Here is a 14,944-nt window from a genome sequence, read left to right on the forward strand (position 1 = left end):
AAAAAATCCTATGTAAATTTTTATGTTTCACGAATTGCTTCTCCTTAGAAGTCTGAACAGCTTTTTGTAATTGCTGCACTGTTATAGAATTCCTTGAGCTGAATATTAGATCTATTCCTGGATCTGACATCTTAGCACCAAGTCATGTGATTATTACTCTTTCCTGTTGGTGACATCACTACTTTTTCAGCTGTTCCCTGGACAGGATGGCAGCAGAAGCTATCAGTTTGCTGTAGATTGTATGGCAGTGCAGGTAGGAAGAGATGTGTGCTACAGGCTGCAAAATCCTGTGTCAAAGCCAGTCGAATAGACAATGAATGCTGATTTAGTCTGCTTAAATGATATCACTGAGTAATCTGTTGGCTGATGATGGAATCAAATGGAGCTGGAACATCAACAATTTGCATTTGTAAAGATACATGTCTACAAGCAGGGCTCTGCAATGATCTTAAACTGTAACCTACAACAGTAATAGTCCTATTTGTAAGGGTGAGCCTACACTGTGTGACAGCAGATGGCCTGTAATGCTGAAAGGGGGGGGATGGAAAGGAAAAAGGTGCTGCAGAGCACACTCTGTCTTGAGGGTATTGTGTGATTTTCCAGTCCAGTCATTCCAGTTAACAATGTAATGATTGTTTAGCATACGATGGCAGTGAAATTAAAATAAGAAATTATGCAAAGCTGTTACTTGAATGTAACAAAAAGGACCCTTGCGATAAACAACACTCGGTGCTCAGTGGAGGAGCTGTGGAATGAAAATTAAGTCACTGTGTTCTTGGGGAGGGGGTGGAAAGGAAATTCCAGCAAAATATCTGTTGGATATATATTTGCAGATGGCAATTTCCTAACCTGGAGTTCTTTTCAATTCAAAAGGTAGTGAAGAAAATAACCCGAGTTGCACTTTTTCTTCTCTGAAAAGCAAACCATTTATTTTGGGAAATTGTACACTCTGGGATGCTGTTTTTTTTTGTAAATCAAAGTTTTCCTTTTTATAAATGCCAGTTCCAGCGAGCTCAGTGTTCCCAGCCAATATCCTCAGCCCTGCAGTGGGCACGAAGCGTGCCTGGATTGGCAGAGACTCTGAACTTTTCACCTCTGTTGGAAACTCTGTTTGAGAGCAGGACCTCCCTATGTGGATACTTCTGAGCTGAATCCTGTTTCCCCACTGCATGGTCCAATGCCTAAATGCCTAAGGCTCACATTGATCTGTTTTTAAAAGGGGCAGCTACTACATCTGCTGTCGGTGTTTTGCCTGTTCCACAAGCTCTGTCTATCCCATGTGGCATCTGTGTCTTAGAGGGTACATGGCCAATTTGTTGCCACATTTCCACCAATGTTGCTCTGTAAATGGCTCCTGTGGGAACTTTCTGCCAAGAGTAAAGCTTCCCCCAAATTTCTTTCTATGAAGTTGCTCGACTTCAGCTCGAATTCAGAGACCTAATTGTAAGGAATGCTTAACGTGTCGAACCAATCAACAAAGCCGACTGAATGGTGAACAACATCACCAAAACGGCCGAATTCCAGTCGAGGGGAGCTGGAGTCAAACTGTACAGGGCTCTGGTCAGATCCCACCTTGAGTACTGTGACCAATTCAGGCCACCCAAACACTGCAGCAGTGCAGAGAAGAGCCACGAGACTGATTCCCTCATTTCACATTTCTGAGTTATGAGGGAAGACTGGGGGGACTTGGGCATCTCAACTTTCAAAGGAGGAGACTCGGGAAGTGAGCTTACGGATAGACGTAAGATCGTAAATGGTATGGAAAAGGTTATATTGTAAAATAAACAGTGGGCACAGGAAAAGGATATTCAGGTCCAAAGTAGAAAAAGCCTGTAAAAGGACCGTTATCAAGAGGCTCTTCTTCACGCAGAGACGGACCAACATTTGGAAGGAACTTTCAGGCAAAGTGGTGGAGGTGAGAAGCTTTAATCACTTAGCAAACAGCTAGATGCAGCAGTGGGGAGAGTGTGGATTGATCTGGATGGATGAATTAGGATGGGTCGAGTGACTTTCCTCCACATTAAGTGTCTTGTGACTGGACTGTCTTTCAAAGTCATTTTTCTATTTGATTTATTACATATGTACACAGAACTTGGTATTGAGGCTATGCTAGCAAAACAGCGTGTAATACAGGTGGAACAAACGTTTTGGAGATGTTCAAGTTCTGTTTGGTTTTTCTCATATCCAAAATGCAGCCCGGTTCTGGGTGGAGGTGGGTGGGAAGGTGTCCTTGATTGAGAAATATTGGGAGTGAAATTGGTCTTGGGCCATGGTGCAAATTGGGCAATCTCAGATTAGCTGCCCGCTTGACACTCCATCTGATTTTCTTTTCCTTTGACTTTAACCACTCCCAATTCACTATTGCCCAGGACCAATACACCCTCATTTAGTTGAGTGGAGTGACCGCTAATCTCATTGAGGGCTTCAAATGACATCATAAACAACAGCAGAAAGTTTAATTTCATGCTTGGACTCATCCTATCCTATCAGGTTTTGGTATTGTGCACATAGTGAGGTAGATTTAGACCTTTAGCCAACCATCTGTTTTGGTGCTGAAGAGGCCCCCCCACCCTCGCCCCCACCATTTTGAGGCGCTGGCCTTATTTAAATTCAGCAGGCAAGCTATGGGACGCCAAACACATGTCTCCCGCAGTGGTCACCTCTGTGTGGCATCTTATCATATCCCTTAGTTCCCTTGGTACCCAAAAATCTATTAATCTATATCTTGAATATACTCAAAGACTGAAATGTCCACAGTTCTCTAGGGTTGAGTATATTCCAAAGAGAAGTGAAGAAATTCTTCCTTATTTCAGGCCTAGATGGTCAACCTTTATTCTGACACTGTGACCTTTAGATCTAGATTCCCCAGCCAGGGGGAATATTTTCTCTGAATCTACCCTGTCAAGCCCTTAAAGAATTTTATATTTTTCAAAGAGATCATCTCTCATTCTTCTAAATTCCAGGGAATTTAGACATAATCTACTCAATCTCTCCTCATAGGACAATCCCTTCATCCCAGGAACCAGTCTAATGAAGCTTTGTTGCACTCCCCCTTAAGACAAGTATGTGCCTCCTTAGGTAAGGAGACTAAAACTGTATACAGTTCTCCAGGTGTGTTCTCACCAAGGCCCTATATCATTGCAGTAAAACTTCCTTACACTTATACTCCAATTCCTTTGTAATAAAAATTAACATGCTATTTGTTTTCCTAATTGCTTGCTGTACCTGCACGTTAATGTTCTGTGATTTGTGTACAAACGTACCCACGTTCCTATGAATACCAACATTTCCCAGACTCTCACCATTTAAAAAAAAAATGCTTTTTTATTTTTCCTACCAAAATGGATAACTTCACACTTCCCCACATTATATTCCATCTGCCATGTCCTTGCCCACTCACCAAACCTGTCTACATCCCTCTACAGCCTCTTTGTGTCCTCCTCGCTGCTTAATTTCGCAACTAATTTTGTATCAGGAGCAAACTTGAACTTATTACTTTGGGTCCCCTTATTTAAATCATCGATATAGATTGTAAATAGCTGAGGCCCAGGTACTGATCCTTGCAGTACCCTGCTAGTTACAGCCTGCCAACCTGAAAATGTTTTGTATGTTCCTCTCAGCTGTTAACCAATCCTCAATCCATGCTAATATATGAGGGCCAATCCCATGAGGCCTACCTTTGTGTAATAACCTCTGTGTGGCATCTTATCAAGTGAAAATCCAAATACACCACTTCCAATGGTTCTACCTTATCTACTGTGCTAGTTTACAACCTCACAAAACTCTAACAGATTTGTCAAACATGACTTCCCTTCCATAAATCTGTGTTGACACTGCTTAATCATATTATGCACTATGGGAATCTCCTGCACCTCTGAGGCCCACAAGACATATCTTTGCTAGGCCCTCATCTCCTCCGTTGCTGGTGGAACTGGTTGCAGCGTGCACTGCGCAGTCCGCAACTAATTTTGGCCAAAAACGGCAGTCGGGATCCTGTTTCGTGCACTGTTTATTTGAAGTGTGTTATCTTTGAAAAAATGTTGAAGATTTTATGTTAATTTTTGTTTTGATATTCTGCAAATTAAAATGTGTTCCAGTTATATTCACTGCTACTAAAAATGGTTTCTCGGGGTATATTCTGTAATGTTCAATTACTACACAGGATTTGAGAAAGAGCAGTGCTTACAAACAGCAAACTGGGCATGTTCTGTGAATAGCCAGTAATAATGTAATCACGTAAAACTAAACTCTGGCACTTGTAGGCTTTTGCTGACTGCCGAATTGTTGTGTTCATACTTCCTTCGCTTTTCACAGGAAGTTTCTCTTCCGTGTCTGCTTTTTAATTGGTATTTTCCTTCTTGTTCAGTTCAGATATATTGCAGTTTTATTAATCTAAAGTTTGAAGCTGATCAGGTGGCGGTGTGATGTATAATAAAAACAAAAAATGTTGGAAATTCTCAGCAGGTCAGGAAGCATCTGTGGAGAGAGAAACAGAGTTAACCCTTCAAAACTGGACAAAGTTAGAGCTGTAACACATTTTAAGCACGTACAGAGACAGGGAAAGGGAGGAGGGGAGGAAAGAACAAAATGGAAGGTCTGTGATTACGTCTGGGGCAGGAAGGATTAAATGACAAAAGGGAGGATGATGCAAGGCAAAAGGGGACGGTAATGAAACAAGTGAAGAAACAGAAGATGGATCGAGAAGAGGTATAAATGGGAATCGCAGAATCATCACCAGCTGCTGGCGTCTCTCAAAAATATGGGGATGGAGGTTATGATCTGAAAATATTGAGCTTATTGTTGAGTCCTGAAGACTGTAAAGTGCCCAATCGAAAGATGAGATGCTGTTCTTTGAGCTTACATTGAGCTTCATTGGAGGCCGAGTACAGAGAGGTCAGAGTGGGACTGGAGCGGAGAATTAAAATGACAGGCGACCGGAAACTCAGGTTTGTGCGTGCGATCTGAAAGGAGGTGTTCCACAAAGCGTTCATCTAATCTGCATTTAGTCTCCCCGATGTAGAGGAGATCGCCTCACGAGCAGCATATACAGTATACATATGTTGATTCTAGACTAGCATTAAGCCACTTCATCTGCCATACTGGTATTGACTCAGCCAATGCTGTACATCTTATCAGCACACACTGCCTCTTTGTCAGCTCTTTTCACTCGGGAGAAAAAGTCACCCTGGGAGTCTGAACAAAAACGAGCAACATCAACACAATGAATACGAGCGTGAAAAGAGATTTTCTTTCCAGTTTTATGTACTGAATTGAATGCAAGTAACCATGCTGTGAAGGGTTTCTTAAATTCCAACTTGGTTAATATTTATTTCTAAACCAAATGCAGATTATTTGATGATATTGACACTGGAACATGACAAGCATAATGAATGTTTTGAAGCAGTGAAATAAATCTTGTGAAGCGCGATAGCTGAATGACAGAGCCCATTGGCTGCTGACTTCCCATATTCCTAGGGAATGCTGCTGATTAACAGATAAGGCCTTTCGGTATTTTACCAATTTATGTAAGCCACAAGCTGACAGATGTGATCAGTAAGAGTATGATGATCACCTTTTAGAAATTGAGTTATTGTGGACATTAGCAATCCTCAGTCTGAAACCATCAATGGCTGTGTTTCGACACAAGCATTAACAGGAGACATGTAGAGCTTCAGAGCCATTGGCTGCAAGTGCTGTTGCATAGCAACACAAATGTCGTCCCTTACTCCAGTCATTAAGAACCATTAGTGTTGGGTGCGTCTTTGACAACATTGTAGTCAGGCAGATATGGTGAAAGGAAGACCGTTCTCATTATTAGGTAGGAGAGAATCAAAGCTCTGTATTTGTATGCATTTCTTTTCACTCCACTACAGCTGTGAAACTGTGGTTAATGTCTTGCATTTATATAGCTCCTAATGTAATAAAACATCCTAATGTATGGCACAGGAGTGTAAGCAGATAAAAAATCGACGCCAAGCTAAAAGATTACACACAAGATTACACAAGCTAAAACATTATGACAGGAGACCAAAAACTTTGTCAAAGAGGTACGTTTAATGGAGCATCTTGCATACGAACATACGGATTAGCGGCAGGTGTAGGCCACGCGGACTCTCAAGCCTGCTCCACCATTCAATAAGACCATGGCTGATCTGATTGTAACCTCGACTCCACATTCCCACCTACCCCCAATCACCTTTCACCCCCTTGCTTATCAAGAATCTATCTACCTTTGCCTTTAAAAATATTCAAAGACTCTGCTTCCACTGCCTTTTGAGGAAGAGTTCCAAAGACTCACGGCGCTTAGAGAAAAAAAAATTCTCCTCATCTCTGTCTTAAATGAGCGACCCTTATTTTTAAATAGTGACCCCCTAGTTCTAGATTCTCCCACAAGGGGAAACATCCTTTCCACATCCACCCTGTCAAGACCCCTCAGAATCTCATATGTTTCAAGTCGCCTCTCACTCTTCTAAACTCCAGTGGATACAAACCTAGACTGTCCAACCTTTCCTCCTAAGACAACATGCCCATTACGGCTATTAGTCTAGTAAACCTTCTCTGAACTGCTTTCAACACATTTACATCCTTCTTTAAATAAGGAGACCAATACTGTACACAATACTCCAAATGTGGTCTCACCAATACCCTGTATAACTGAAGCATAACCTCCCTACTTTTGTATTCAATTCCCCTTGCAATAAGTGATAACATTTTATTAGCTTTCCTAATTACTTGATGAATCTGCATACTAACCTTTTGCAATTCATACACTAGGACACCCAGATCCCTCTGCATCTCAGAGCTCTACAATCTCTCATCATTTAGATAATATGCTTTTTTATTCTTCCTGCCAAAATGGACAATTTCGCATTTTCCCACATTATATTCCATTTGCCAGATCTTTGCCACTCACTTAACCAATGTACATGCCCCTTTGTAGCCTCCTTATGTTCTCTAAACAACTTACTTTCCTACCTGTCTTTGTGTCATCAGCAAATTTAGCAACCATACCTTTGGTCCCTTCATCCAAGTCATCTATATAAATTGTTAAAAGTTGAGGCCTCAGCACTGAACCATGCGGCACACCTCTTGTCACATCTTGCCAACCAGAAAATGACCCATTTATGCCTACTCTCCCTTTCCTGTTAGCTAGCCAATCTTCTATCCGTGCCAATATGTTGCCCCCTACACCATGAGCTTCTATTTTCCGCAATAACCTTTGATGTGGCACCTTATCAAATGTCTTCTGTAAATGTAAGTACAGTACATCCACTGGTTCCCCTTTATTCGCAGCACATGTTACTTCTTCAAAAATCTCCAATAAATTGGTTAAACATGATTTCCCTTTCACAAACCATGTTGACTCTGCCTGATTACCTTGAATTTTTCTAAGTGCCCTGCTATAACATCTTTAATAATAGCTTCTAACATTTTCCCTTTGACAGATGTTAAGCTAACTTGACCTTAACTCATGTAAAATAAATGCAAATATTTCCAACCAAAACTTCTGTACTTATACTCCATTAACCAGGCAATAATTCCATTTGACATAAGGTCAAAATATCACACACAAAGTAATAACTGTCTCACATTTGTGCATTTACCTGCACCTTATCTTTATGTTTTACCTATGTCTCCACTCCCCACGTGATATATTTTCTTTAGCCAGGGGCTGTATTTTTTATGTATCCCATATGAGAAAAGCCATGGACTCATTTGGGCTTCGGCCAATTCAATCACCATGAACCAACCCTCCCTACTCCCACCTGCTGGGAGAGAGAGAAAAAACAAAAAAGCAGTTGTGGTCTCTCACTCTTAAAGGGGCAGGCCTGCATAAAACAAATCTGTCTAAAAAAGGAAAAAGGAAGTTGTGCCTATAAAACAGCCTGTAAAGCAGAGAGCCTGTAAAAGAAGTGTACCTGTGATAAAGAAAACCTGTGAAAAGTCCTATATTTGCACAGAAGTAAAATCATTAAGAAAATGGCATTCAAGTATCCAACTATGGATTCAAAGGCTTTGGACATAGCATCCGAGTTTAAACTGTTTCGACAATGGATGGAACTGTGTTTCCTGGATCAAGATGTGAGTTAACCAGAGACATAAGCTGTAAAAATCAAGATCACACTAGGCAATGAGGGTCTGCAATGGATCAATACATCAGGATTGTCAGCTGAGGATCAGAAGGAACCTAGGAAGCTATGGGCATTCCTGGAAGATCAACACCAGGTCAAGATCAATTTCTGAGTACATGGCTTGAGCTTATGGTAAAGGCAAGTTGAGTATATTAAACAGTTTGTTACACGGTGCTGAGACAAAGCTCAAGAATGCAACCTTGCAGATACTGAATTGTCAGAACAGGTTATAGAATTAGTAATCACGTCTACCCTTTCAAAAGACCAGCTAGAAAAGAAGAAAGGGCACAAGGGCACACCACAGATGCACTATTTAATAATGGAAGGAAATTTGAAGCTATCATGGCTGGGCACCAATATTTACAAGCGTTGAGGGCAGCTATGACAATTGGTATGGTAACCAAGGCTCAGATGTCTGCTAAGCCTTGTGAAAAATGTGGCCTGACTCACCCAGTCGTAGTTGTCCAATGTACCAGGACCAGTGCAAAGCTTGTGGCATGCGAGGACAATGGGCAAGGCTGTGCGGAAGGCCGAGCTCAGATAATGCACACAGGATTGGTGGCAGATCACAGGCAGAGAGAACGTCTGCAAGACAGGATGGCAAATGTAACAAAAGGTTTATCAACACACAACAAAAGCCCAAGCAGGTACATCAGGTCAGCAGAGAGACAGATTGTCAGGAGGACACGAATGAAGAATGCACTCGTGCGAACAGCGAACAACTGAAAGATGAGACACACATGACCCTACCCTATCATTGTTGTGGAAGGTGATTGTGGAAGGATGGCCTGACACCATACAGCAAGTAACCAAACGTCTACGCTGTTTCTGGCCTAACGGACACGAGCTCGGTATATCATAGGGGGTGATTTTCAAAGAGAAACAACTACTGATACCTGAAGGTCTGCATTCTGATATTCTAACCCAACTGCATCAGGGGCATTTGGGAATAGAACATACCAGATGCTTTGCCAGAGAGATGGTCTACTGGAGAGGAATCAACAGTGATGTTGAGACGGTGATAACATCCTGTGTGGCATCTCAAAGTTGTCAGCCAAATCAACAGAAGGAACCCTTGATCCCACATGAAACACTTTCACATCCACGGGCGAAGATCAGCACAGATTTATTTCACATTCACGGTGATGATTTCCTCCTTGTTACGGATCACTTCACCAAATTTTTGATCATCAGGCAGCTTGTTCTGTTCAGCCTATTTGGCGTGCCAGAGGAAATGATCTCCGATAATGGGCCACAATATGCAGGAAGACCATTCCAAGTCATGTGTGCCAGGTGGGGAGTCTGTCATGTGACATCATCACCACATTATCCAAAGTCCAGCGGCATGGCTGAACACATGGTGCGCACTATCGAATCACCAATTTTAAATTGTAGGCACATGGGACAAGATCTCAAGGTTGCAATGCTACACCTCTGAGCTATTCCATCGGACATGGGCTTACTGTCGCCTGCAGAGTTGATATTTAGAAGATAGGTAAGAACTACCCTGCCCAGTCATCATCTCTCTACGTTTTCCACTGTAATGGATATACTTCTATCTAAACAAGGGAAGATGAAGGCACCGTTTGACAGGCAAACAGGAGCAGAATTAGCTTGATGGCGAGTAGGTCAGAAGGTCAGAGTTTTTAATGATGCGTCAGGAACTTGGTATCCTGCAGAGGTTGCTAAGATATGCGACCAGCCCAGATCGTACAAGGTCCAGTCATCCAATGGGGCAATTCTCAGATAGAACCAAAGTCAACTAAGACAGCTGTACAACAACATGTGATAACCCTGTGGTATTGCGGACACATACAAAGACAACGTCTGGAGCTGAGCGTACAGAGGCTATGAGCACAGAGGGAGAACATGCTAACCAGAGTTCTGAGTCACCAGAGTCTCAGAGGAGTTGTCAAGACAAGCTCAGCTCTGGGGAAAGGTTTACGATAATAAGATTGGGATGAATAAGCAAACCTCCTCTACCATTTAGAGAGTGTTACACTTGTAAATTACATTTTGTTTTATTCCTGTATAGCTAATCTGAACTGCAACATCATTATATATTGTACATATGTTCTTATTTTTGGAAAAAAGGGGGATGTAGTGAGATCACTTTAAGAGACTGTACATGAATGTCACTGGAGGAAGTGATGTCAGGTCACACATGACAGATAGTTGTGGGTGTAGCCCAACAGAGTGAAATATGTGTAGATGTGCTCCTACGGTAGCTGTGTATATGTATGTTCCAGTTTTTATAATAGAAACCCACATATTCTTTGGATATTATTTGTAGTCCTGTGAATCTTACAATAGTTCACAAACCAAAGGGGCGGCACAGTGGCGCAGTGGTTAGCACTGCAGCCTCACAGCTCCAGGGACCCGGGTTCGATTCTGGGTACTGCCTGTGCGGAGTTTGCAAGTTCTCCCTGTGTCTGCGTGGGTTTCCTCCGGGTGCTCCGGTTTCCTCCCACATACCAAAGACTTGCAGGTTGATAGGTTAATTGGCCATTATAAATTGCCCCTAGTATAGGTAGGTGGTAGGGAAATATATAAGGACAGGTGGGGATGTGATAGGAATATGGGATTAGTGTAGGATTAGTATAAATGGGTGGTTGATGGTCGGCACAGACTCGGTGGGCCGAAGGGCCTGTTTCAGTGCTGTATCTCTAAACTAAACAAACAAAGGAACAAGCAATATTACACCTCCTACCTTTCTTCATCTAACCATATAAGCGTATCCTTCTACACCGTTCTCTATGATGTGTTTGTGCAGCTTCTCCTTAAATCTATCTATGCTATTTGCCTGAGCTAATCCTTGCAGTAGCGAGTTTCACAGTCTAACCACACTCGGTGAAGAAGTTTCTCCTGAATTCCCTATTGGCTTTATTAGTGACTGTCTTATATTTAATGGCCTCTAGTTTGGGTGAAGTAAGTTCAAATGGTTGCTGAGGCTGGAGCTCAAATCCAAATGGAAGAAACATGATGCCAGCTCTTCCAGACAAACCTTGAAAAATCACACTGATAAAATTTCCAGGTCCTTTGCCGATTACGCAGAGATGGCTCAGTTCGGTGAGCGTTGTCATTAGCGGTGTTTGAGTTATTAATGAGATCACTCAGCTCTGTCTAGGTGCATGCATGAACCAACGTTCCTTGGATGAAGCAATCAGTGCCTGTGAAACCATTCCTAGCAATTACAGGAGAAAATTGGAGTGAGCACTGTCCTTAATTTGAAACAATGGGATGCTTGTGTCCGCTGATTAAAAGTTTCACCTTGAACATTTTATTTTACTTTTTAAACGCTGCCTTTTTGTTTTGGTTTAGGATTAAAGCCATGTCTGGGAGTCCAGATCTGCTCCCCATGTTTCCTGAAATAAAAATGAGCACAAATGCGCTAATGCAGTGAAACTGGGGAACAAAGGGCTAGAAATTGGCTTACCCTCCTTTCTGTGTGTAGAGGTCGCAATTCACGAGCTGTCCGCACCAGTTCAGATCGAGGGGGGGCAGCACGCAAATTTGGGGCACCCACCTCAGCTGCATAATTGTAGTGTCTGGTGGAGCAGCTGCTGTCTTCCTCTACGCTCAGCAGGGGGCTGAGAAGCATTGTTCAGAAAGCACCTGGTGCAGCCAGCCTGCTCTTCTTAAAGACAGGCTGTCCCTCTTAGAGGGAAGCTGCACTGAATTATATTGCTACAATTTAAATGATGGCAAAGGGAACATCAGAGCAGAGCATGGGTTTCAGCGTGACGGATGCGGCGTTACAGATCATGGTGCAAGTGGGCAGAAGGAGAGATGCCATGGGTTCGTGGTGGGGGGGGGGGGGTGCAGTAGGCCCTCATGGGTCCCCCTTGGAGGAGGTGGGAGCTGAATGGCCCTGACAGTACCCAAACTGAGCAACTGATGAGTAAGTGCCATTTGATAGCACTATTGACAACACCTTCCATCAGTTTGCTGATGATCGCAAGTAGACTGATGGGGCAGTAATTGGCTGGATTGGATTCATAGAATCATAGAGAGATACAGCACTGAAACAGGCCCTTCGGCCCACCGAGTCTGTGCCGACCAACAACTACCCATTTATACTAATCCTACATTAATCCCATATTCCCTACCACATCCCCACCTTCCCTCAATTCTCCTACCACCTACCTACACTAGGGGCAATTTACAATGGCCAATTTACCTACCAACCTGCAAGTCTTTGGCTGTGGGAGGAAACCGGAGCACCCGGCGGAAATCCACGCGTTCACAGGGAGAACTTGCAAACTCCGCACAGACAGTACCCAGAACCTGTGCCACTGTGCTGCCCCAGATTGGTCCTGTTTTTTGTGGACCGTACATACCTAGGCAACTTTCCACATTGTCGGGGAGATGCCAGTGTTGCAGCTGTACTGAAACATCTTGGCTAGGGACACAGCCAGTTCCTAGCTAGTTCTGAAGTAGAAGTGCTGGATTCACTCAGCAGGTCTGGCAGCATCTGTGGAAAGAGAAGCAGAGTTAACGTTTCGGGTCAGTGACCCTTCTTCGGAACTGACAAATATTAGAAAAGTCACAGATTATAAACAAGTGAGGTGGGGGTTGGGCAAGAGATAACAAAGGAGAAGGTGCAGATTGGACCAGGCCACATAGCTGACCAAAAGGTCACGGAGCAAAGGCAAACAATATGTTAATGGTGTGTTGAAAGACAAAGCATTAGTACAGATTAGGTGTGAATATACTGAATATTGAACATCAGCAAGTGCAAACCTGAAGAAAAACAACCTGAAAAAAACAGTGGGTAAGCAAACTGAACAAACTAAGATGAAATGAAATAAATGCAAAAAAAGATTGTAAAAAATGTAAAAAGGAATGCAAAAAAAAGGAAGAAAAAATAACTAAAAATGACTGAAAAAGAAAGTAAAGTGGGGGGCTGTCATGCTCTGAAATTATTGAACTCAATGTTCAGTCCGGCAGGCTGTAGTGTGCCTAATCGGTAGATGAGATGCTGTTCCTCGAGCTTGCGTTGATGTTCACTGGAACAATGCAGCAATCCCAGATCAGAGATGTGAGCATGAGAGCAGGGGGGAGTGTTGAAATGGCAAGCAACCGGAAGCTCAGGGTCCTGCTTGCGGACTGAGCGGAGATGTTCCGCAAAGCAGTCACCCAGTCTGCGCTTGGTCTCCCCAATGTAGAGGAGACCACACTGTGAGCAGCGAATACAGTATACTTCCACATTGAAAGAAGTACAAGTAAATCGCTGCTTCACCTGAAAGGAGTGTTTGGGGCCTGGGATAGTGAGGAGAGAGGAGGTAAATGGGCAGGTATTACACCTCCTGCGATTGCAAGGGAAGGTGCCCTGGGACGGGGACGAGGTGGTGGGGGTAATGGAGGAGTGGACCAGGGTGTCGCGGAGGGAACGATCCCTTCGGAATGCTGACAGGGGAAGGGAGGGGAAGATGCGACTGATAGTGGCATCACGCTGGAGGTGGCAAAAATGGCGGAGGATGATCCTTTGGATATGGAGGCTGGTGGGATGAAAAGTGAGGACAAGGGGAACCCTGTCACGGTTCTGGGAGGGAGGGGAAGGGGTGAGGGTAGAGGTGCGAGGAATGGGTCGGACACGGTTGAGGGCCCTGTCAACCACAGTGGGGGGAAATCCTTGGTTGAGGAAAAAGGAGGTCATATCAGAAGCACCGTCATGGAAGGTAGCATCATCAGAGCAGATGCGTCGGAGACGGAGAAACTGGGAGAATGGAATGGAGTCCTTACAGGAGGTAGGGTGTGAAGAAGTGTAGTCGAGGTAGCTGTGGGAGTCAGTGGGCTTATAATGGATATTGGTAGACAACCTATCCCCAGAGATGGAGACAGAGAAGTCGAGGAAGGGAAGGGAAGTGTCAGAGATGGACCATGTAAAGGTGAGAGAAGGGTGGAAATTGGAAGCAAGTGGAAATTGCTTCCAATTTCCACCCTTCTCTCACCTTTACATGGTCCATCTCTGACACTTCCCTTCCCTTCCTCGACTTCTCTGTCTCCATCTCTGGGGATAGGTTGTCTACCAATATCCATTATAAGCCCACTGACTCCCACAGCTACCTCGACTACACTTCTTCACACCCTACCTCCTGTAAGGACTCCATTCCATTCTCCCAGTTTCTCCGTCTCCGACGCATCTGCTCTGATGATGCTACCTTCCATGACGGTGCTTCTGATATGACCTCCTTTTTCCTCAACCGAGGATTTCCCCCCACTGTGGTTGACAGGGCCCTCAACCGTGTCCGACCCATTCCCCGCACCTCTACCCTCACCCCTTCCCCTCCCTCCCAGAACCGTGACAGAGTTCCCCTTGTCCTCACTTTTCATCCCACCAGCCTCCATATCCAAAGGATCATCCTCCGCCATTTTCGCCACCTCCAGCGTGATGCCACTACCAGTCGCATCTTCCCCTCCCTTCCCCTGTCAGCATTCCGAAGGGATCGTTCCCTCCGCGACACCCTGGTCCACTCCTCCATTACCCCCACCACCTCGTCCCCATCCCAGGGCACCTTCCCTTGCAATCGCAGGAGGTGTAATACCTGCCCATTTACCTCCTCTCTCCTCACTATCCCAGGCCCCAAACACTCCTTTCAGGTGAAGCAGCGATTTACTTGTACTTCTTTCAATGTAGTATACTGTATTCGCTGCTCACAGTGTGGTCTCCTCTACATTGGGGAGACCAAGCGCAGACTGGGTGACCGCTTTGCGGAACATCTCCGCTCAGTCCGCAAGCAGGACCCTGAGCTTCCGGTTGCTTGCCATTTCAACACTCCCCCCTGCTCTCATGCTCACATCTCTGTCCT

The 14,944-nt window shown here is 44.1% G+C and overlaps 1 protein-coding gene across 1 annotated transcript in view; it reads left to right on the forward strand.

Moving 5' to 3' along the window:
• Positions 1-205: 205 nt before the first annotated feature.
• The window catches only part of LOC137374102 (H(+)/Cl(-) exchange transporter 4), a 97,064-nt gene continuing 82,325 nt past the window's right edge, over positions 206-14,944 (forward strand). The window contains exon 1 of the mRNA XM_068039859.1: positions 206-253. The gene's annotated coding sequence lies outside the window, so the exon portion shown is untranslated. The remainder of the gene's footprint in view (positions 254-14,944) is intronic.

The sequence above is a fragment of the Heterodontus francisci genome, chromosome 10, assembly GCF_036365525.1.
Source record: "Heterodontus francisci isolate sHetFra1 chromosome 10, sHetFra1.hap1, whole genome shotgun sequence".
Taxonomy (NCBI): domain Eukaryota; kingdom Metazoa; phylum Chordata; class Chondrichthyes; order Heterodontiformes; family Heterodontidae; genus Heterodontus; species Heterodontus francisci.